Raw genomic sequence first — 26,518 nt, forward strand, 5'->3', positions numbered from 1 at the left:
CACTTCCAGTAGTGACAGTGACGTGTAACGAAGGTTTAGCTTTCAAGCACACTGCAGACTAAACTGTCGGCTAATTGGCCAGGTGTTTGGAAAAAATATTTCTTTAGGAAATCGTGAATTCAATAAAAGTTTTTTTTCGTCTACAAATACCTATAGTTACCGGCACGAAGCTTGAGCGCTGACCTTCATCTGCGCAGAAGTGATTTATTAGCAAAGAACCAATCCCGAGTGACGGCTATGACGCGATGCGCTGCGGGCCAATCACCGCTTTACAGCGCCCCCGCGCCTCACTTCATACCACAAAAGGGACCCAATAAATTACTTCTGCGCAGGTGAAAGTCAGCGCTCAAGATTCGTGCCGATGATTATACCTGATCGTTGCTACGTGTGTACTTCCATACATCTTCATACTGATTTATGAGCGTAAAAAACTATCGCCGACTAAAAATTTGCAGTGTGTGCGTACTGCTACTCGGACACAAACCATGTCTGTATGTACTTTCATTTATTTATCACTTTCTTTGTAAACGCACGTAGGATTCGTGACGTCACAGGTTATTTTAGAGGTAAAGACAGAAGGTTCAGTAATTACTGAACCTTCCAAATTTAGAACTGTAGTTTTTTCTTACTTTCTCCCGAGACTTTTTCCCAGATATGTTGGGGTTGGCTTCCAGTCTGACTAGATGCAACTGAGTACCAGTGTTTTACAAGCAGCGACTGCCTATCTGACCCCCTTTATCATCATCATCCTCCGAGCCTTTTTCCCAAACTATGTTGGGGTCGGCTTCCAGTCTAACCGGATTCAGCTGAGTACCAGTGCTTTACAAGAAGCGACTGCCTATCTGACCTCCTCAACCCAGTTACCCGGGCAACCCGATACCCCTTGGTTAGACTGGTGTCAGACTTATTGGCTTCTGACTACCCGTAACGACTGCCAAGGATGTTCAATGACAGCCGGGACCTACAGTTTAACGTGCCATCCGAAACACAGTCATTGGTGTCTAAGATATACTTAGAAAGTACATACAAACTTAGAAAAGTTGCATTGGTACTTGCCTGACCTGGAATCGAACCCGCGCCCTCATACTCGAGAGGTTGGTTCTTTGCCCACTAGGCCACCACGACTTTTTATACTTCTTTCTTATACTTCTTTCTTATATCTTCTTTCTTATATCTTTTTTATTCTTATACTGACCTCCTTTATATACAACACTATAATCAATAACTGAATCCTATTTATGTTTAATGTAACTTTCAAAGGTAACGGTCAATACCCCCTATTTTACCCATATTTTGGCAAAATCACAATTTAAATCTGTTTATCCCAAATTATCTGACAAAGGGTTACTTAACTGCGTTAATTAGGTAAAGGTCCAGACACTACACCTCTAAACGTGTATTTTTAACCCGAATTTTATATTTAGTTGGATTTTAAAACATCAACAATTTTTCATCTTTTCTCACGGTCTTTTGAGGGTCATGAACCTTCTGTAGGTGGGTCGGGATACCCACCGAAAATGCTGGGTTCCTATGATGATCATGGGAAAACTAATTCTTTTTTACATAAAAATGCCCAGTATAAATGTAATGTAAATAAAATGTTATTTGAGCAAAAGTGGTACTGTTAGTTTTTATCATTTTTACATAAGTTCAGAAAACTGTTGGCTACGCTTTAAAGCTATCAATATCTTAATTACGTTTCATTCAATTCACAGACTATAAAACTTCCCATAAAACTGTCAATTGCTAATGGATAACAGTTTATGTAAACGATGCTAGTTTAGTATCTAATTACTTGTCAGTTTGTAGTAGGCAAATTACTTTTCAGTCGCAATATTTTTATTTGTTTAATAAGTTACCCGCAGAAATAAAGGACTGTGAAAATATTAATATCTCCAAAACCAAACTAAGAAAATATGTAAGCACGATATGAAAATAATAATAATTAATATTTTACTTGAGAAAGAAAATGATCATATTTAGATTACATTACAGTCACTAGCACAGAGAAAAAAAAAATACTGTTATTAGAATGTACAGACTATTAGAAGGTCAATAATTGTTGATATTTTATATAAATTTTTAAATTTCGAATTGTTATAAATTGTTATTTAGCCTAAGTATTATGTAATTAAAAATGAATTAAAATTATAATGAATCATAATATCATAAAATTAAAAGCATGCGCCTGAGGTAAATGAAATAATGTTATGAAATGTAATTATCTATTTCTTATTGTAAATGAACTGTAAAGTTTTTATAAGAAATAAATTTCTTTAAACCGATATTTTTATTTGGCGTTAAGTAATTATAAACAAGCAGTTTCTTGCAGTTACATTATCACCCTCTTTATAAAAAAAGGGGTCGTCACTATCCTACGCTGTTTTAGAGTTCCGCAGCTAATGGGAAAAAACGGGACCTTATCTACAACCATCTCTCACCAGGTTTGTATCTCATGAACAGTGATAGTTAGCCCGTAGAATTTTTTACTGATTATTTATTCTTGTTTGCGCAATAACAAAAAAATACTGGAAAACGAGAATAAAATACCATTAATATTTCATGTTAATTCCATAAAATAAATGTGAGTTTTCGCCAGTTTTAAACCCCGACGGAAAAAGGGGTGTATTAGTTTGACGTGTTTATCTGTTAGTCTGTCTGTGACATAACACCAAACCTCATCATGATAGTGTTTTTTTTTTTAAGATCTTATGTGATTAACACGTTCAAACAAACAAACTCTTCAGGTTTATAATGTAGATATCTATTAGCTTAGATATTCGATACATTTTGACCTTGATAGCAAACTGTAGAGTAGTTCTCAACTTGTTTGAACAGGATTATTCGCTTGTTCAGGATCCAAAACATTGTTGCCAAACGGAATGCCGGTTTCTGAGAAAATGGCTTTTTGTTCGCTTTCATTGAATATTTGAGTGACCTCGATATTATAATGTTTGTAGGCGGACTAGAGTTTAGTAATAGTGACGTATGTGTTTTTGTACAGAATTTATCCAAACTAATATTATAAATGCGAAAGTAACTCTGTCTGTCTGTCTGTCTGTCTTTCTGTCTGTCTGTCTGTCTTTTCTTCACGCCAAAACTACTGAACCGATTTGTGTGAAATTTGGTACAGACATAGTTTGAAACTTGAGAAAGGACATAGGATAGTTTTTATTACAAAAAATAAAAATAAAAAATAAAATTTATTACGGACATACAGTGCCATCTATTGGTCAAATGTCGAGCTGTTCCTATGCTCCGTAGATAGATGGCGTTAATCGCGCAATGGTGTCATTACACGTGTTCGGTTCATGTTATTGTTTTAATTCATCCTGCGGGAGCGGGAACTTCTCAAAAATCCCGCGAGATCGGGAACTATGTGGGTAAAACCAAAAATCTGCCGGAAGTCACTATTCCACGCGAACGAAGTCGCGGGCAAAAGCTAGTAGTAATATAAATCTGTTTGTCATAATAAATAACTAGTTATGTGTCAGAGGTTACTCATTATGTGTACGACATTTATAAAGGGATTTTTTTTTGTTTGTTTGGTATAAAGGCTCAGAAACTTCAGAACGGATTTGAAAAAAATCCTTTGCTGCTAGAAAGCTACACTGTTCCCGGGTGACATGGGCTATATTTTATCCAGGTATGGTATGAAGTTGCTGAAGGAAACGCGGATGAAACCCAGGAAAAAATTGTTATATAATTTTTTGATAAAGTACAAGGCAATTATGAAATATTTATTTAGTTGGCTAGGTGGTTCCCAAAAGTAATAAAATAATAGGAGTATAATGTGTGTGTGTATATTAACTACATATATGAATGCTAAATCTACACAAACAACTAATTATTCATAAAAACCAAAAACCGGAAAAAATATAGCACCCATTAAATGCAACCGTGCGTACATAGAGGTATTACAATAAAACGTGGTCAGCGTCCACTGTGAAGCCCAAACACACGTAACACACATAACACGTATATAACACACAGTTTTATGACACATAACACACACTTTACGACCCGTAAATAGTCTAGACTGTGACCTAGGCGAGCCTTTAAGCCTTAAAAAAGTATAGATAATAGGTTTTCTATTAATACTGTTTTTATAGAGGTAGGCAGTTAACGGGGCTGTAAAAACTAGAATATAAACGAGAGTGACTTTTAGGTGAATTTCTTTCTCATAAAATACTTTAGGTAAGTGAATCTTTTTAGTGTAACTTTTTACTTATTTCTAGCTTCACGCAGGTCCAACCTTTATATCTGCGTTCCGTGAGAACTACTCCGCGCACTCAGGTAAAAAGCCTAGTAGCTTAATTTTAAATTCTTTTATACATAAGCTTTGAACGTTGAAATGTTTTTTTTCAAAACGGGCCAAGAATTCCTGAGATTAGCGCACAAGCAAACAAAGTCATCAGCATTATAAATAGATATAGATGCTAAAATCTGGCCTCTCAATTTATCTTTAATTACTTAATTATTATACGTAGTACGTTAATGAGTAACCCAGATTAAAATTCCTAAAAACCTTCTAGTCCTGAAATATATTTAAAACAGTCTCGTAGGCATAACCTGCGTGGAACAAAATTTTACGGTCGGCTGGACACTGAAGGGGTTGTCTGAACACTAACACTGCGTCCTATGTGAGCGACCTGCATGCGAATGCGAAGCGAAGCGATGCGAAAACTATACAGTCGATTTCTTTTTGTTGAAAGATATGAAAACTATTTGGGTATTCAAAGAGTAAAAAATACTTCAATGTAATAATGAAAACGAAATGTTTTAATTTATACGTCAGCCCATGTTAGTTCTGTTTTGAGTTCACCATGAAAACAAACTCATACTTTATCACTTTTGAAGTATCCTCTACTTTACGTTGTGTAGTACGGCTACAGAGGAAGGAAAGATGAGCAGTGATGCCATAAGGTGGGTAGGCCAGGCGCCTTATTGTAGGTCAAGTAATACAAGATAGGCGTGCTGATCAGTTACTAGAACTAACGAGGCGTTCTGGTTCCATGTCAAATCAAGATGCATCTGCCAAAGATTAGTCTTTATCGATTGGGTTTTAAAAACTACTAATAATTGGACGGGTTCTGAGGAAGGCGTATGAGGCGGGCTTGTAACGTTCTCTGTCCATCATTTTGCGTGACATCGACTCTTGTCATTTTGTTGTTCGCGGGTATGTCATTTTTAAATTCACACTGGATCGCTTCGCACCGCTTTCGCGTATTTCAACCCACGCAGGATAGACCCTTAATTCATAAATATGAAAACCCTCCAAGTGTGTCCGAGTTTTTGGCAGTTTTACTATAAAGGAGACTTTTTAGTTCGGAGTTAGTTTTATTTGAAAGAAACTCTGTTGGAATGTCTTAAGTGATTTATTGGGAAACTATACCGTGGAAACAACTTCTTTTCCCCGGACAAAAAGTAGCATTGTGTCCTTTTTTAGACTTTTGACTATGTGTGCATCAAACATTTATCGGTTCAGTAGCTTTGGGGTGAAAGAGCGATAGACAGGCCGACAGACGGAGTTACTTTCTCATTTATAATATTAAATATCTTATTAAGCAAAAAATTATACATATCCAGGACATACTTTTGTAATTTGATAAAGGATGTCACAAGAACTATCATTTTTTAAAATGAATTGGATATTTTTAGCCATTTAAATTTGATACAGAACCTATTTAGGACTTACACACTTATCTATACGTAAATATGTACATAGAAAGATACCTGCCCTTTTTCTTATAAAAAATTAAACTTGGAGACTGATCAAAAATAATTAAAAATCTAAAAAACAATCATACAGCAGAAACACGATACTTACACTTCATTCTCATTCAATATCTCACTCTCAAAAACCGGGTACCGTGCAAATCTGCGAACTAAACCCGGGTACAGGCCGGTAATAACGCCATTATACCCGGATTCACCGGCCTCATTAAACACGCCGCTTGTAATATTGTAATATACTCTGTAATTAATACGAACTTATGTACTATTTTATTTTTATACTAGTTGGTAAGTGCTGTTCTGAGGAAACTACTTGCCGCACTCGGATAAAGTGTCACTTTTGTCCTTTCTCAGGCAAAGTCAAAAGTCAAAGTCAAAATCATTTATTAAAGTAGGCTAATACGATTAGCACTTTTTAACGTCAAGATTTTACAAGAATGACAGCACACCCAAAACGCCCCCCTTTCACCACTTCCTAGTGTTATGGCTGGAAAGAAGAAGCGGTGAAGAACAAACTTCCCAGCAACACAGCTGTCTATACAATTTAATTATTATTAATTTATTTTACAATTATACAATTCCATTTTATCAATTATTAATTTAAAACACCGAAAAATACAAAATAAAATAAAGCACTTTTGTTCCACTTCAGAGCTGCCATCTGCGTTTATCTGTGAAATAATCATTAACATTATAATATGCCTTTTTAACAAGAATTTCTTTGATTTTGTTTTTAAAAGAACTGTCCGTTAATTCCAACAGATGAACCGGAATTCTGTTATAAATGCGTACACAAAGCCCCACAAATGAACCGTGCACCTTATGTAGACGATAATTAGGTGCGGTTAACTTATGTTTATTTCTAGTATTAAAATGATGTACGTCGCTGTTTTTACTATTAGGTATTAGACTATCTATCAATCATTAAAATAGGTTTAGTTATTGTGAAGTGAAAGTGTGACTGACAAGCAGAGTTACTTGCGCAGTTATAATATTATGAGGATGTATTTAAGACTTATCAATTGATATAAAGCAATAATAAAACCCAATAAAGCAATAATATAACCCAGCAAACAATCTTTCAAGAGTGCTGTGCGGAAGTACTTGCTTAAGAAATCGTTGGCAGAATCATCATCATAATAATTTATTGGTATATTATATGTATATATGTATGTATGTATGTATTTATTGTTATTTGTATTAATATTGTTGTATTTAATTAGTATTTAGTGTTTTATTCATCATTAAGTTTATGTTTTATTTTCTAATGCACCTACCATGTTTTTCTCTGCATCACCCTAAGGTTGACTGGAAAGAATGCCTACGGCATTAAGTCCGCCTATGTAATATTTTTGTTGCATAAAGTTTAAATAAATAATATATGTACTGAAAATATACTTATGTACTGAAACTATACTTTTTGTTAGGGGATTAATGCATGATTTAATGCTACATATGTTATACCCTGACGCTATGAATGGCACGATTCTTTGTATATGAATCGTCTTCAATATCACGCCAATTAAACACTCGACAACAATGACAAAATCTATCTCAAAAATTGTGTAAAAACAAAAGAAGTTCGCCTGTCTCAAGTTTCTAACTTGTTACCCGTTGTCCTTTCATTAACAGTTAGTCAAATAATTTGTTAAAGCGATACTTTGTTGAAAACTTCTTAACTCTGAGTTTATTCTTGTTAAACTTCGCTTAGATCGAATTAGTTTCTTAGAAATTGCTCTTTCATGTTCAATGAGTATTTAAGAATAAGTTTTATAATTAATTTGATGGAAAATTTATCTTTAATATCTGTTATCTGTTACAGCCTTTTTATCGTCCCACTGCTGAGCACAGGCCTCCTCTCACACGGAGAAGGATTGAGCATTAATCACCACGCTTGCTCAATGCGGGTTGGTGATTTCAGACTATATAGTCCAGGTTTCCTCAAGATGTTTTCCTTCACCTTTTTTATCAGCCATTGGTGTCTAAGATATACTTAGAAAGTACATACAAACTTAGAAAAGTTGCATTGGTACTTGCCTGACCTGGAATCGAACCCACACCCTCATAGTCGAGAAGCTGGTTCTTTACCCACTAGGCCACCACGACTTTTTCTTTAATATACTTTAGAAAAATTATATTTATATACTACAGGCTGTTCTCTGTGGTTCCCCTGTAACACGAGAGAATTACTTCCCACACTTGGATAAAAATTTGCCTTAAAGTACTTGCACACTAACATCTTTTAGTCGACAGATAGTTTGTTTGGGCTCATAAATCAATATGAAGATGAAGAGTGCTACGCACAATATACAAGGATCGGATATTTAGCCAGTATAAGACCGACTGAAAACATTGATAGGAATCTTTAAAAAAAAATATCTATTAGGCAACTGTCAGCCTATTTAGTCTGCAGTGTACGGGTACTCCGGCTCAATAAAAATCTTATCTTATACTTAGTTATAAGTTTTTATTCAACTAAATCTTACTAATATTATAAATATGAAAGTTTCTGAGAATGTATATGGATGTATGTTTCTTATCCATTCACGCAAAAACGGCCGGACTGATTTGGTTGAAATTTGGTATGTAGGTGACACCCTGGATTAGCACATAGGCTTTTTATCAACACACCACGCGGGCGAAGCCGCAGGCGGAAGCTAGTTAAAGAATGAAGATGCCAGTAGCTTCGTACAAGATTCAAACCCGCTAATATCTTATGCCTTGCACCACCGTCTCCTTTCTATGTAGGTCACATTATTTTCACAGTACAAGTTCACAGAGCTGTCTAGTCACTTGACAAAGTGGTGATCATACGTCTATACTAGCACTTTCCTTTGGTGTCGCTTGTATTGCGAATTGCACATGCAATTTGCGGAAATTTGATTTCCTGTACATTATAAGTTTGTAAAGTAAGGGTGAATTCACGTGGTTTGTAACTTTTTCTTGCCAGAACTACTGCATGGATTTTTAAACGTGGTGGTAATACCTAGCTTATATCATCAGAATAATGTTATAGTCTAGTTTTTATCCATCTGCGGGATGTTGTTCTAACACCATATGATTGAAACCGTAAAGTTAGCGTGAATACAAAATCAACATTCAACATAAAAAGCGCAGTTATTAGGGTAGTAATCACAAAAATCTTTGAATTCGTTGCAAAGACATCACTTTAGATCGATAGTATTTTGGACCAAACCAATAAATGTCCATCATAATCAAAGTAAAATATAAATATAATTTGTTCCAAACAAACAATACATTTATTTACCACAAACCCGGAACATAAACCCATTTCCCACTACATAACCTTGATCATTCGCCAGGATAAACAGTTGCCGTTGCCATGGCAACCCACAGCGTGGGAGATACCAGCTGACAGCAACTTATTAAAGTTAACTGATGGATAGTGCCAACTACTGATAGAAAGTAGTATACGCCACTATTTGTATGTGATTGATAAGTGGGGAAACCTTGGTTTTATTTGAAAATAATGTGTCAAGGTATTTGACACACGTTAATGTAATTTTACATTAACGTACTTACTGTTTATTTTATGCACCGTGTTAAATCCTAATCCTTATTAATCGTAAGTTAAGTACTCCGTATCTGAGATGTCAGCAACCCCAGCGGGGCCCAGCAGGGCCAAGGCCTGCCGGGGCTGCGGGTTGTTCGAAAGAGATACCGCGGCCCTGGTACATAAAAGGCCTATGACGGAACACGACGATTTTAGTCAGTAAGAGTCTGACACTCCCTCACCGCTGCTAACCCACAGCGGGAGGGGTCATTTGATGATTTTACGTCGCTAAAAAAAAAAAAAAAAAAGTACTCCGTATCTCTGTTTTTCTAACTGCTGTTATGATCAAAATAAAATTTGATACACAGAGCTAGGTGCGGGAATTAGTGTCTTTATGGCGCGAGGGAACCATATGAGTAACTACATTTTACCTACTCAATTATATTATTTATTTTGTTTTTGGTACAGTAATTAACAGTTTTTGTGATAAAATAGGTGTTTAGAAACAAGCCTCGAGAAAGCTGTTTTAATTCTTACTTTTTTACTTTTCAGATCAAAATTCTACCATTTTCACATTCAAAAATTCTGTAAAACTCCAAAAAAGTATAAAGGTATGTGTGTCATTCAATCTAACAGGCACAGCTGCGGTACAAAGGTGGTATTCAGAATTTGCACATAGAGTAGTTTTCTCGTGGAAAAGCGAACTTTCCGTGGGCGGCACAACACTATAGTTATAACTTTATACCTATTTATAGAAATATAGGATAATTAGTTCATGTAAAAACCAAAAAAAAAAAAACTTGATTTTCGTATATTTGTGTACATTTTCATAAATAGTCCTCAACTGATTAATGGCTTTCAAAAGGATCAGTTAAAAGCAGTCTGCCCGTTGCCTTTATTTTACTATCTACGTAACTGTTTCCTACGTTTAATCTCGTAGTCTACGAAATTATTAAAAATGTACCTACTAGGTCATTTCTCAGGTTTCTTCGTACTTACTTAGTGAATTTCATCTTAATTGCTTCAGCTATGAAATCATTGCATACTGTTAGTCACTCTCATTTCCAATACGTGGTAAGGGCAGGTTTTCATTAATAACAATTATCATTTTCTTTACCCTCTTACTTATAAAAATTCATTGAAGAGCATATAATATATGTTCTGTGTACCATTTATGAAACAACAAAACGTATAACTCGAACAAGATAACTACATTTAACCAATTAAATGCGATTTTTTTCCTCGAAACAACACTGAACTCGGTCACACACAAAACCTCAAAAAATAAACAATTTTCAGTTGAAACCACAGGAACTGCGTTGCAAAAAAACAATAACAATTTTTTACAAAAAATCTCGTACATTTTGAAAGTTTTCCCACTGATTGGGCGCCCGCGGCTTCTAATAAAAAAAGACGCCAATTGTTTATTTTCGCAATCCGACTTTCTACGAAATGTTTTTGCTATCCGACTAAATGTAAACTGACTTTATAATTTATTCAGCAAATGCTGATTGAGTTTTGTTCAGTATACAACGAAATATATTGTGCACGTGAATCAATGTTTGGCATATCGTTTGCACTTGTCGGATCTTGCATTTTTTAGATTCGCGTTTATTGAATTTGTTTGTTTCATCCTACCATACCAACTGTAGATTTTATATACAGAGCCACAGTGAAACCAATTTTGTGTACCAAAAGTACTTACTAAAAGAAAATCAAACAACGCCACAATAAGACACTTCACTACACTACCTAATCTACAGGGTGTATAAATATAAATACTAAAGTGGTATGTATAAAAATATCGCTTAAACTTTGGAGCGAGCGGCAGAGCGAAGCGAGCGGAGCGCGCACGCCGCGCGTCGGTTGGCCACTGCCGCGCCCGCCGGGGATCGGGCCACATCCAGCGAGTTTAGGACGAAATGCTCTCCAAAAAGTAACGCATATTTAGGTAGAACTAGAATAATTGCTAAGACAGTATTTTACTGTGATTCTACGACATAATAGTATTAAGGTAACACTAGTATGATAACGTTGTTTTTGGTTCTGTATGGGCATTTAATGAGCTCGCTTCAAGATTTTAAGAAAAAATCTTGTACAGATAGAAAGCTACAAGAAATGCTATCGTTTTATTTGTATAGGTTCGTTTATAAAGTTCTACTATGCATTCATCTAAAGCCAATATAGGTAAATAGATTATTGAATATTAGATTATTAGTATTCCCATGCATTTTGTTACTGTTAGCTAAAGCGAGTAGACCAGACAACCAGGACAGCAGGATTGTTCGCGCGAGTTACCGCGGCCCTGACACAGAAAGGGCTCAAGAAGGAACATTGCACCCACAGCAAGAGGAGTCATTTGATGGTTCCTCACCAAAAAAAAAAAAACAGAATAAATATTTATCAGGTCACCAGTACTATTTTACAGTATATTATTATTTAGTTATATAGTTGCTATTTTGTTTCATTATCTATGTCGTTTTTTGTTTTACTTTTAATTTGTTTTTGTACTGTGCCAATTAAATCATTTTTCTTTCTATGTTGTGTGCTTCTGAATGCCACACACCCATAGAAGTCAGCCTTTATGCTTTTTCGAATGTACATAGTTATCGTCATTATTTGAACTCACCACTTATTGTGAATGCTCAGTTTGGGGTTAATGGATAATATGTGTCGTGGTGAAACGGCTTACCACTGAAACTTATTAACCAACTTCAGTTCAAATAGTTGTCACTTTTACATGTGGTTTTTGTATTAACTTGTGAACTTGTTGTTATTACTATTTTAGGGACTTTAAATATGTTTGACATTATTGGACGCTTTCTTACTGTTTACTGTCAGAACATAAACAATTAGCTGTCACGTATGGAATAATTGACCTACCCCCGAAAAACTATTAACTATTTCCAGTTTTCGGTCAAAAGAAGCCCGTGTCTGTGTTTTTTCTCACACAGAATTAGACTATCTACTAGTCATTTAAATCAGTTCAATCTTAGTAGTTCTGGTGTGAAAGCACTATTAATATTAGTACCTAAGGATTTGCATCTGTTTTATATTATGAACGTTAATTAAAATATTATAAAGAAATAGAATCGCAAGAAAACATTTACCTTAAAAAAAGTTCCATTTTCCCACATAAGCTCATTGACTTGAAAGGACAGCAACGTGACCTAGATATGATTCCTACCTAATGATATGACCTAATACCCCGAGCCATCCTGAGCATTCCCAGGAATTCTACCAGTGTGCTAGCTAGATGCTAAATACCTTCCGATATAATAAACTAGCTTTTACATACGGTTTTACCTGCATCTTAAGGACATCATTCTACTCCGGAATAGACTAAGTCATAGATAAGTAAGCTATTTTTTACCTGGTTGGAAGTGGTTCTCCTGGGATGTAGTTTTTTTGGCAGGGGGAAAATCCTCATGGACTCCCTCCACCTGGGGTCGGTGGAGGGGGTGTGCCGGCCTCTTACCGGCTAAAAACCCACCCAGTGTTGCCTTCTATTACCTATTGTCGAGGGCACGGGTATCGCCAAAAAAACTGCCGGGATCAGCAGTATCTCAGTTTTACTCCATTATTCGAGAAAATTGTAATTTTTACCTCGGTACATTCAAAAATGTATTATATTAGAAAAAAAATAATTACTCCTTCTCCTTTATCACTTTATAAAATAAACACACATAAGACAAGACTGCTTTCCTCATTGAAAACCGGCATTGTGCATGTTAATAGACCACCCACATGACCCATTTGAGCAAGTCTCCTCATTGTTCTAGACAATGTCGGGAGGCAATCAACAGCTCGTGTATGGACAAACCGAATATTCCCCGATGCAGAGTTTCTCAAACTATAACTATATACAATATAAAAATGTCTATACAGCTCTTTAGTTATATTGCATCTCTTTTGATAATAATTGATTTGGCCCTCCATAATGTGTTCCAAGACCCGTAAAAATAACTACGCGTTGCTGAATAAAAAGTAGGCCATAGCTAGATTTTCACTTTAAAAATTACTTCGTCTATATTTACGATCTATTACATCAAAATTTATAAAAAAATTAAGTAACTTCGATTATGGCTAAAATTGAAGTTTTGTTTTTCAAAATGATTCACAAGGAGGGTTTATCTAAATTCTGTGATTAATTTGGCAAATTGCTATAGGTATTAATTTTTTTTTTCACATGAGTTTCACTCGCATCAACAACTTTGAAAACCACTGCCCTTTCTTTACCTATACTATATAGCCTATTTATTTCTAGCTCTCCAGCATCTTTACTAAATAAATAAATCTCCACATTTCCAAAAACGTTTTATTTGAAAGTCGATTACTCGCAATCAAAACGTTCAAAGGTGCTTTATCTTCCATCAGGCAAGTCATAGACCTCACTGACGTAAGCCCCATTGGCCATATTGAGTCCTATTGGTTTAGGTTCCAAATAAAGCCTTCTTTGGTCAAACATGTACAAGATTAAAGGGTATTTTTAGCTCGTTTGTAGCTTAGAAATTGACGTCAGTAAGACTAGGTACCTGGATACTGCAGACTAAATAGTCGGCTGATAGCCTGATGGTTGGCAGATATTTTTTTTTTAATCTTGATTTCAAACAAAGTTTTCAGTCGATCTGTTAGCCCCATGGTAAGCTATTTAGTAGCTTATGTTATGGGTGCTAAACACAACTGATATACTACATACTACTCGTGTGTATATAATATATCTATTATACCTACAAATACATATTCTTACTCCCAGACCACAGCCAACAAGCATGCTTATTACACAATTGTTGACTGTACCGGGAATCGAAGGACCATCAGTTCGGTAGTCCGGCATGGTGACCATTGCTTCAAAGTGGTCGCCAAATACCTAATCGTGCATACTACCATTCATACTGATTTACGAACTCAAAAAAACTATCGGCCGACTAAAAGTTTGCAGTGTGCAAGTACTCTAAGAAGTGATTGTATGTACCAATGTAGTTGTATGTGTTATATGGTTTACAAACTTTTTTTGGAGATCAAAAGATGTTGTTAGTTTGTTGTGGAAAGGTCAAAGATTTTAAGTTCGAGGGATACTAAAGTAAAATTGCTTTTGTCACAGAATTCCATGAAAAATAAAACTTGTATACACACGATTAAGTCATGTGTCTCCTTAAAACAACTTTTTTTGAAAATTGTACGTAAAGCATTATAAACAGTTTTAAGAAAACTGACGTTTATGTTATCGGTGAACTCTGGTCTTAGTAGTTAAAGCGCCTGCCTCTCAAGCGGGTTCGATTCCTGATCAGGACAAGTACCAATGTAACTGTTCTAAGTTTGTACTTACTTTCTAAGTATATCTTGGACACCAATAACTGATTAAAAGTGGAGAAAAACATCTCGAGGAAACCTGGACTACAAAATCTGAAATCATCAACCCACATTCAGCAAGCGTGGTGATTAATGCTCAATCCTTCTTCGTGTGAGAGAAGGCCTGCGCCCAGCAGTGGGACGATAAAATGGCTAATTATGATCACCAAAGGAGGAGGTTACAAATCCAATGTTACTATATTTTTTATGAGTTGCATGAAATAATTTTGCCTAAACACAAGTAAAACCGCAATACTAAGCTAGCTGTTAAATATATTAACTAGAACAGTAACAAAGTGACAAGTTTATTAGGTCGCTTTGACCTCGAGGCTTATTGGACAGTTCATCTCGCTCGGTTCAACTTTAATCAATTACTTGTTACCTTGACTAACCGGAGTTCAGTTGAGAACTGTTACTGAAATTGACGTCTTGGGAATTATAGGTAAGTCTGAAATACTACCTGAATGATAATATAGTTTTAAAAGGGAAATTATAAGTCTAGCCACAAAATTATTTATTGGACACATGATTAAACTTCTAATTTTATAACTAAGCAACGGGGAAATGACATAGCCTCTAATAAACTAATTCGTCTTTTTTACAACGCCAACTACTAGAGAGCTTCAATAAAAGATCATCAATTATTGTAACTTGTCCTTATTATTTATACATTGTCATCTAATTTACTAACTCGGCCTCATTTTTCCAAAAACGAGCCAAGAAAAACGAGATCTACGTTTTTCTTGGCTCGTTTTTTTTATGGTAGAATTTAATTTGGATTCATTTTATTTAGCATATTGCCATTTATAACCTTCAATTAAAAACATTGTATTAAAAATTGAAGTTAGTGACGAAAACGAATCGCTGCAAAACCGACTCCACGTAGTCTTGTCTGCCCTACCCCTAGAGTGCAATTCAAAACCACGTAGGCCGCGGTGGTGAGCGTGAAAACCATCTGCGACGATAAGCTCGCATGGGACCGCCGGAGCCACGCAGCGCCGGAGCCGTGACAGAAGCCATGCTTGCTGCATGTTACATGCTTCCTTCCATGCTGGGTCAATTAATATGGGATGTGTTATATTTTAACCAAAAAACTCAGTACGAGTTAAAAAAATAGAAGCTAAATAAATATTTTTATGATGTCACTTAATAGTATTTAAGAAGTTTACTGTTAGAATGCATGCTACAAATTTAGATGCAAAAAATAACCATCATGCTGAGTTGTATTTAGAGTGGAAGATAACTCGTGGCTAAGATAGTATTATTTAGATGCTCGACGCTTTATTAATTGTGGGTGACTTAGTAATTTAGAAGGCAACATACATTTTTGGGGGCGAATAATGATATTAAAAAGAATGCTGTTTAATTAGCACCCGTTTTAAAAGTTTATTTCTACTCACAACTTGATGTGAGATTTTGTATTTTATACACAGGTATTTCCAATGATCATCATTATCTTAGCCATAGGACGTTCACTGCTGAACATAGGCCTCCACTTTAGATCTGCACAAATACTGGTTGGAAGCGACCTGCATCCAATGATAAAATAATTAAATTCATTGTTATCATCCTCATGTTCTAATCCCACTCATGGTTTCTTTAGTGTTTCATACTTCCACCACAACTATCTATCCACCTTCATGAAAATAATTAAATTCACTTTTGGTAGGGCCTGTAAAATGTGAGAAAATAGTTAAATCATTTATCAGTAATAATATAAAATTAGTTTGCAGATTTTACACCACGATGCAGGTGTGAGAATTAAACAGTGCAAGTGTGGAAATATAAAATGATTTTAACAAATGAAATTATTTCAAAAGTCAGAATGTAGTCTTATAAACGAGAAGCCAGACAAAATAACAGAAATCTCTTAATATGAAACAAACGGGAACTCTTAGAATCTGAGAATATAGGTAACCTTCAGCTAGCGTATCTTTTTGGTAATTGCGTTAGAGAGTCGGAGGCCACTTCGGTGCTAAAATCATTGCTTATTCACTTTGTTTCATTGTGATGTGCCAATAAAGATTATGTTGGGGAGATTATGAGCAAGATAGGATTTAGCGATTTTAATGATTGGTTCTATCTGGATGATTTATTAAAAATAAAAGTTGTAAGCTGAGAAGAACCGACTATCACGAATAAGAGACGAAAAATTCGTTGTATCATCACAGTCATCTGCCTTGAATTTTCTTGAGTATTTGCGGTCGACTATAGTCGAGTGGCGGTGTTTTACATGGAGTGACTGCTTTACTTACCTTCTAAGCAAAGTTACCCGCGCAACGTGGTACCACTTGTTAAGGCTAGTCGTAAAAAATTCTAGCTTCTAACTGTCCATAACCTCACCAACCAATTTAAACCTTAATGATTAATCCAATCGCATGGCTCTTACTTAGCCACGAATTCACATTTAGATTTACAATTAAAATTGCAATATTCCCATTCTACCTGTAGATATGAATTTCTCACAGAGATCTGACCTCAGTCCGGTATTACGACCTTGTAGCTGACACCGCGCTGTCTCGGTCCGAGTTTAATCAAGACGCCGTATCCTTTGGCGATACTCTGGTAAATTAGCTGACGTTAAATACTAGAGGAAAGAGAATAGCTTTGAGACTTTGAAAAGTTACTATTTTGTATGGACGAAAGACAGGTTTAGTATTATTATAAATGTGAAAGTCACTGTCTCATTGTCTGTCGAAAGCGCGACTAATGAACCAATTTAAATGATTGGCAAACAAATAGTCTAAAGCCTAAGAAAAAACATAGGGAATATTTATCTGGACGTGCGGAGGACTCAGTTCTCTCGCAACGCAGATGGAATCGTGGAAAATAGCTAGTAGTTTTTCTTATAGTCATTGAAATAAAATAAAATGGCATCCAATCATATAAATAAGGTATTCCGTCTTTGTGTGGCAATGCTTATACCTACGGGCGGCTACGGGTGACCATATAAAAATGAAATTTGGAACGAGTGAGCTTGAAACATGCTTGAACCTTAGACTAAACCAGCGGTTCCCGAATTCTTTTGGCTTCGGAACCCTTTTCGTCTCACCATTTTTCGGCGGAACCTTAGCTTAAGTAAGAAGTAAACTAAAGACGTAAATTCACTTAGGTACGGCTCGTGGCGCGTGGTAGCGCACCAAATGGTTATATGGTTAGAGACACATTCAGTATACTCAGGCGTAGCATGGCTGCCACACGGGCCAGAAAACAATTTAGCCGCCCTTGACTTTGTGTATTATGTGAATAGTTTTCAGTTTGAAGACTGACAAAGTAAACCCAAAAAGAAATAGATTGGGTTTGTACAGGTGCGAGGCGAGCGAGCGCGATTTTTTTTAACTAAAAGAAGAAGTTCCAAGCACCCGCTAGCATTGAAAGACATTCAGTGGTACCCGGTATCGCGAGCGAAGCGAGCGCGAATTTTTTTTTAGTTTAAGTACCTACACAAAATAAACAAAACCACTTGAGACCTTATTAATTTACTTAAAAAGGTCTCAAAAAGTACAATATCCACACAAAAAAGCAAATGCAAATGAATAAGCAACTAGCGAAGAAAGCGCTATTGCTTTATCTGAATCAGAGGAATAAAAAATAAACATCAAAGGAAACCTCGACGGAAGAGCGCGTAATTTTTCGGTGTTGTGGATACTTGAGCAATTAAACGAACATAAAAGCATCACACGTAACATGGAGTCGCGAGCGAAGCGAGCGCGAAATTTTCGGATTCACGGAGGTGCAAAAATTGGAAATAATGTCACACTTTGATTCATGTTAAAAATAGCCACCGGAAATACTCGTATGCCGTGTCATTTCACGTCCTGTCAAATGTATGAAAACGTATAATCCTGGCGATGAAATAAGCCCAAAAAATGCGGTGACTTTTGGCCGACTCGCTACCTACTTTTGCCGATTGCCGAAGACCTGGAGGTATTAAGTTAATCTACAATTTGTAAAAAACGGAATTAAATTATCTGCTGCCGTTGCCTTTCCCCGCCACTTGTCACATGGTGCCTAAATGGAATTTTGGAATGCAATATTTAAAACAATTTAATTGAAAATGAATAATAATTTAATATTGTCAAAAGTGAAACGATTTACCATATAGATATCTTGAATTTTCCACGGAACCCCTGAGGGCCTATCACGGAACCTCAGGGTTCCGCGGAACCCCATTTGGGAACAGCTGGACTAAACTATAGTTTATTGAGCAGTTTTTGAAAACTGGTCGCTCTATCCCCTATGGGTAATAAACTTTCAAACTCAGCGCCACCATTAATCGTCATTAATTAAGAATCTTTCAAAGTATTTTCCTCAATTAAGCTGGACCTATAAATTTCAGTAAATCAAACTTAAGTTTTATGAATTTTTAACGTTCATTCTTTTAATATATTAAAGTTATATCAAATTGAATGATACAGCAATATTTTTTTAATATTGCCTATCATGATTTATGATACTTTAATTATGACATATCTGTCTTGATGACTTTAAAATTAAAATATTGAAAGTATAAGCTTACATGTTATGTAATTCGTTCATATCGAATACATTAATTAAGAAATTGAGGTAAGATTAAGTAATTATTTGTTTTAATTGTTGTAACTGTTCCTATTTTTAACCGACTTCCCAAAAAGGAGGAGGTTATCAATTCGGCCGGTATATTTTTTTTTTTTTTTCTATGTATGTACATCGATTACTCCGAGGTTTATGGACCGATTTATTATGAAGATTTTTCGTAAACATGATTGTTGTGTCCATATTAATAAGTCTTGCTCAAGCTCCTACAACTTCTTAATTACAGATAAAGATAAAGATAATTTATTTTGTTAAAACATGGGTATATGTTTACAAAACACAGGTATTGTTAAACATGAGGTGTTAAGATTAGGTAGGTTAGAGCCATACATATTATGTTTTGCCTGTAATTGGCGTACAATTTTTTTTACATAACTAGGCAGGTATATTATGTAGCGAATATCAAAGCGAAACGTCACAATAGTTAGGCATCACTCAAACACATCAGACAGGAAATCACTTTATCACTTTCAATTCATTTTCACCAAAAAAGCAATCTTTCAGTGTCCATTCAACGTTTACGGTGTACGTATCTACAAATATATTTTTTTTCGTTTATTTATAAAGACGAACTAATTTTCAAAAACTTACTTCTTGGGTTCATTTTGAGCTCATGAAAAGGATACGTAAAAATAATAATCTTAAGTTCATATTCCCACAATACAAATACACTGATAGGTACAATTCGAGGGGGTGTAGAACTTGCAAGGGGGGGAGGGGAGTGGCCACGGCGAGGACACTATCTAGGGTAGCGATAGTGAACAATGAGGCACTATAGCTAAGTATAGTTGGCTGAATAGGGGTACTGCAGTCATTGTTCTGTTCATGGCTGTGAACTGTGAAGATTATGGGAAATTATTTAGAAATTACTAATTGTTGAGTATAGTTTTGATTCCCTTGTGTAAAATCGCTAAATGTTTTAACTTTTCTTTTGTATGTCATTACATACACGGCATCATTGTCTGCATGGATATAAACTAAACTTTAGTTTTTTTTATAAAATGATGTGAAGACTTTTATTAATCCGCTGTAAAGAAATAGAAAATACTTTTTTTTATTTACTGCCTACCTAGTTTAGAATTCATCGTAAAATCAAATAACACTATTGCGAACATAACACAAAAATAAATAAATTCACTATCAGTATAAAAAATAATCATTTTTCCAAACTAAACAAGTAACGCCATCTATGAACAGTCTATGAACAGTAATAAACACTACAGAAACGAGTGCTTTACATAGAAACGTTTCAGCCTAAGGACATTCACAGACAGTCGCGCCACACAGCGTCGAGTAGCAGAACTAAAATGGTTCAGCGTTGTTGGTTCAACTGAAAAGATGGAGCTGTTTTTCATGTTTTCAGGAGAATTTCAAGATCAGTTTTTTAATAAAATTATAGTTCAAGTATTTTATGGTAATTCTACAAATACGTAATTGTGAATTTTGCTGTAACTAAAATAAATATTCCTATAAATTGTTCGTAGTATCTTATCTACTACACTTCTAAACAAAAGTAATTTACAACACAAAATTGAGTTACAAAGACAAAAGGGCTTGGAATTGAAACATTACAATGATAATTGTTTTGCCGGTTATTTTAATTTACTGTTTAATATCTACGGAAGTGGTAAATGTCTTTGGGGCCTTGTTCAGTGTTTTCGGGGTTATTTGAATTCATTAAAATCGGCTTAGAAATATTTTGTGAAATGGTAGCGTGTTTTTGTTGATTATTTTACAGATATGAGAGCATCACTCATTTACATTTATTTTTTAAATGGTTGTATAGTCTCATAATATAGTGTAACTATATTTTATCAAGTAAATTGAATGACAGCCTATTTTTTTATGAAATAGGCGTGAGATGTGAATATTTATTTCAGACTTTTTTTTGTGTTTTCTGAAGTTTAGTTAGATTCATTAAACTGTCACCATTATAAACAAAAAACAACATTTACATATGTAGTTTTTTTTATGTTGACAAACTTACAGTATTTCAGTAACAATTTTTACTTAGACCACTGAGTTATTTTCTCAAGCACAATCAACTCCAGTTTCTTCCCCCTACATTATCAAGACTTAAGTTATACGCTGTACTTAACTTAATACTTAGTTTTAATCTGTTTCCTTTGTTTATTCGTCGTCAAGATATAACTGTCACTTATCTTCAAAATGGCGGCCAGTTCTGAGTAAACTGAAAGTCTTTTGAACGTTCTGATATGACTTGTTTTCAAGTTGCGAAGTTTTTGAGTTTTATCATATAACAGTTCATTTACTCGGTTCTTAATTATACATTATACAATTTCGAGTTTATTTTCATTCTTATTGATTAGTAGAAGTTTTTAACGTTTTCCCTTTTTTGAGAGAACTATTTCGTGTCGTTGGATAAAAGTGCAGCTTAAATAACTATTTCGCGAGTTCAGATAAAACACCTAAATACAAAGAACAATGTCAGACGTCCATAGTAACTTAAGCTCAATAAAAATATTTCATGTACAGTGAAAATTCTTACAGTTTTTTGTGTAGTTTAATGTCAGAAGCTTTTCTATGTTTTCCACTTTTGCATTGAACTTCTCAAAACCAAATGATTCAAACGAAAAACCTGAACTCGATAAACAAAATAATTACTTATTAACATGATATTTTTTTTTGGAAAAGTTCTAGATAACAATTAACTATTTTATAAGAAGTTAGTATTTTATATGTAAATTGTTGTAGTAAAGAACTTTGTGTACGTGAGAATTCAGTTTTAAAAGTTGATTGGGTGGGCCGAAACCTGACATTGTTCTTTTTATTGGCTTAGTCAACTGCTTTGCCATGAAAGTAAGTATTGATAATTTTAAGACGGGAAGCTATCACAATCTTAAGCCAAGATCAAGGTATTTATCTCCGATTGATTACTAAGTACATTATTTTCTATAAGTATCGGATGTAAACAGAAGCCTTTATAACAGCTCTTGGCGTGTTTATACCAATAGAGCCTTGTAATAAACAGGCTGAAGTTCTTCGACCTTTAACGACAAACAAACATAAATAACGTTTATGAAAATACTGTTTGAGATTACCTCGTTTTTTTATGGTGGCACAAGTAAATAGCTCACAGTGAAACGTAAAAATAATATAAGGTTAATATTGCGGTCCATTTGTAAGTTACGAGCCGTTTTACACGGTGTTAACTGCACATACTTTTCGCATTCGCTTAAATTTTATTGATTGTAAGAATATCTTATGGATCATTATTGAAGTCCTGAAAGTTAGTGAGTATTCATATTTACCACTCAAAGGTACTAAAAAAATTGCTGAGACAATAGATAAAAATTCTTGAATTTCACCTTTATTTTTATCAAGAAAAACTAATAACTCGAGATAGACTACTACAAATTTTGAAACTAGTCCTTTGTTGCTCGCAAGAGTATTAACTTTAACTTAAGCCCAACTTATCGCGCTCATAGCCAGATTTACGTTTATGTTTTACGTAAGTTTTATGTTTCTACCCGCAAAATCCCACAAAATCTCTCTACGTCTCAATTGTAGAAAATTCTCCACTTCAAACCCTTGTTACCTCAGTTTTACGCCAGGTTTTTAAATACTAGCTGTTTCGCGCTGTTGCGCTCACGTCCTGAGAACTACTTTATGCTTGTGGGTGGAAGCTATTATGTATATTTCGTTATGCTGTACATGAGTATTTAATTTTGGTCTGTAAATATGACTTCATTTGAATTGACTAATTATATTATTCATTTTATTTTATATTCAGTACTACTGGGGCTTGTTAGGACGAGCCGTTTTGTCACTAAAAACTGAAAACGAAAAGTTATATTCGTCGACACATAAAATGAAACCTGAAAAACAAAGATATCAAAAAGTCCCATTTGATTGAATGCGTCCATAATCGTGTTTGTCTGTATTGTCCGACTTGAAAAAAAAATACCAAGGAACACTTTAGGCTACTCTTTATGCAGAACCTTGAAGTAGTTCCCCCAAAACGCGGGTAAAACCACAGGAAATAGCCAGTAACTAGTTACAACATATAAGAGAATACAATTTTACTACCTTTTTTTGTCGTGGCAAATATTTTATTTCTTTTTTTGTCGAGTAACGGACGTGGAAATATTACCCCGCGGTTGTACGAAGGTTTTTTTATGCCTACGCTCACACTGCACACTAAATAGTCGACCGACTGTTGCCCCGATAGTTGGATTAAATAATTTTTGAATATCGTGAATTCAATCAAAGTTTTTAGTCGTTCTGATACTGGACAAATACCTGATAGTTGTTAAGGCGGGTCTACGCTAGACGAACCGAGCACGAGCGAAGCACAAGCGGAGCCGTTCTCGGCTTGTCGTTCGCGGCCTCAAGTGTGGACGTACAACGAACCTAAAACGATCACTGTTAGCAAATCCCTTTGTGTTCGTCAAAAACCGACAACAAGCTGAACGCAGCCGAGCACGAACGAAATGCTCGCAGCGTGCTCGTTAGAGGCTTGTAAGTTGGTCCACACTAGACGAATTGTGTTCGGCGCGTGCTCCGCTCGTGCTCGGTTCTTCTACCGTAGACGCAGCTTTACGTGTGTACTTCCATTCATCTTTATACTGACTTATGAGCCCAAACCAACTATCGGCCGACTAAAAGTTTGTAGTGTGCGCACTCGTAAGGTTTTCTTAATGACTGTGCCAGTTAATCTGTAGGTTTTATGCCCTTTTTTATTTAGGTTGGCTCTGTTTGTTTTTTCGGTTTTGAACATGAATTCATTGAAATAATGTTGTGGTTTTGTTTTTTTTTAATGTTCTTTCGAATGTTTTCTTTTGTCGTGTGTAGCCTTTCGTTACATACATACATTTTAATTGTTATTTTATCACCACCATTTAATTCTTTAAATTGAAAACTTTTCATTTAATAGACAAATCTTTTTTTACCAAGATGTTATTTTGTAAGTGTAGGTAATATGACCAGAAGTTCATGTTATTTTTAATAAAAACATGCTCTTTATTTGCTATGTTGCCCTCAACAACTGATATAGACCAATAAATAACGTTATCCAATAAAAAACTCCACTTAGCACTCGTAATTAATTCACTCATATTTTATGTCCGTTTATTTAAAATCGGATATTACCGAATTCTCGATAAAAGCAATTATTTGAACAATCGAGAGCTTTTAATGAAATAACAGAATTAATAGGTTTGTGCTTCGATTTATGTCTTCAATTACGAGTGTCCGGAGTGTCTGTGGGTGTCACGGGTGTCAGTGGGTGTCAGGCGTGTCCGGGGTTGTTTGTTTGGAGCGTGTTTCTAATGTCCTTTTTGCTTGTTTGTACCTTTTTTTTGGAATTAATCGTTGTTCGTTAGAGTTTTTATTGGTGATACGGTTTATTTATGAAATCTGTTTTGATTTTGATAATTTAACTTGCATTTTAGAGAACAATTATAAGAACATATTTTTAGCTCCAATTTACTTACAGAAAAAATCTCGTCAATATTGTAACTCTGAAGAACAGATGGAAAAACATATTCCAGCTTTGGTTCCTAACGTAATATACTCGTATCATTGACTCACAAAATGTAGATTGAAATCTCTCAAGTCAATAAACAAATATAAATATTACCTATGTTATTTTGTCAATAGAACCTTCAATGAGTCAACACGTGTGTAATACAAATTATTTCTGTAAAGACGTGGATTGTCGAATCGAGAGAAACATAATGTTATATTTGACAGCTCAATTACTCGGTTCAATAATAGAGGTACTTAATAATTTTAGGATTCATCAGGTCTTTTAATCATATCGAAATGTGAAAGTTTTTTAACACAGGGGGTACCAAAACAGATGCTATGTATTACCTCTACAATATTGCGAAAATAGTTGTTAAAGTGGTCTCATTACTGCTATGTGAAACTTATTTAAATATCTATAAGGCATCATTTCAGGCATCACTTTTTATTTCAAAATATTTTGTCTGAAATAAGCTCCATACTACTTTTAAAACTACAAGTACTAATCTTGACTTACCTACTCACAAAACTTTGAAACGGCCGCACTTTTGTACGATGTAAGAGAATTTCCACGGCTTTGAAAAAGGCAAGACTGGAGTACACTCGCCTTTGCAGACCAGTTTTCCAGTTTTCTCTATTAAGGTCAGCTATATGACTTTCATATGCAAGAAATATCTTCATATTTTTATGTAGCTTGCATGTTTTGGGTAAGATCCCTCGCTCACTGCAGACTTTTAAGGCTGTTCCCAATATTTTATCTATCTTTGCTTTCGCTTACTAGACATAGGAATTCGACATTACTTGTGCTGTCCTCATAGCCGATTATCGGCTATGGCGGCTGTTCTCATGAAAGGAGATCAGCCAACTGCGCAGGACATATTATAGTACACAAGCATTTGCGCAGACACAGGTGCACTCACTATTCCTTCACTCTCTGCGCCCGATGGGACGATGATTCGACACGACCGACGAGAGATCAGGCGCAGGACCGACATTCACGTGCTCTCCGATGCACGGGTGCATCAATCACCAACTTCCAGGCTCCGGGCTGCTTCATGAAAGTTTCTAAAACCCATAAAACGATATCGGCCCGATGCTGTAATCGAACCCGAGACCTCATGTTCAGCAGCTGCACTTGCGACAGCTAGACCAACGAGGCAGTTTACAATTGACATCATTCGTATGGGGCTAATGTCATTCTATATCTAGTAAGCAAAACAACTTAAATATAGATTAAATATTGGAATGGCCGTTATATAGTAGGCTTATACTTTGATCGGGCTTATAAATCAGTAAGGTAATGAATGGCAGTACGTTTATTACAACGATCAGGTATCCGGACGGTATTGGCCGGACCTAATTTGATTGGATAAAAAATTACCTTCAAAATATACTGTTAGCCAACCATCGGGCTAAAACGGGAGCTAAAATTAAAATCACCGATGTTTTTGCTCGTAATTTTCCAAACACAAACTCAATTATTGTAAAGGTAAAAAAAATGCTGCTCAGTATTACAATATTAACACATTTTGTAATAACTTTTCAGCTTTACCTACAGTCATGGTTTTTAAACTTAACATATTTTGCAAATTAAATAAAAATAATTATTTCTTGACATTTATTTATTTTCAAACATATTATTTACATTTTTAAATATTAAATATAAAAATAAAAAACATTTAAAAATATAAAAAATAGGTTGCCACCGATATCGGGCACAGGGTCCAAGGTACCGGTGGTTAGGGTCCCAGAGACAGAAACCTCCTCACAATACGTGCCGTATCAAGGAGTACTGCCTTCTGAATCAGTCCCTTGATCCAGCCGCCCAACGAGAGCCTCCTGAGGTGTTCG

The sequence above is a fragment of the Helicoverpa zea genome, chromosome 22 (assembly GCF_022581195.2).
Source record: "Helicoverpa zea isolate HzStark_Cry1AcR chromosome 22, ilHelZeax1.1, whole genome shotgun sequence".
NCBI classification, from domain to species: Eukaryota; Metazoa; Arthropoda; class Insecta; order Lepidoptera; family Noctuidae; genus Helicoverpa; species Helicoverpa zea.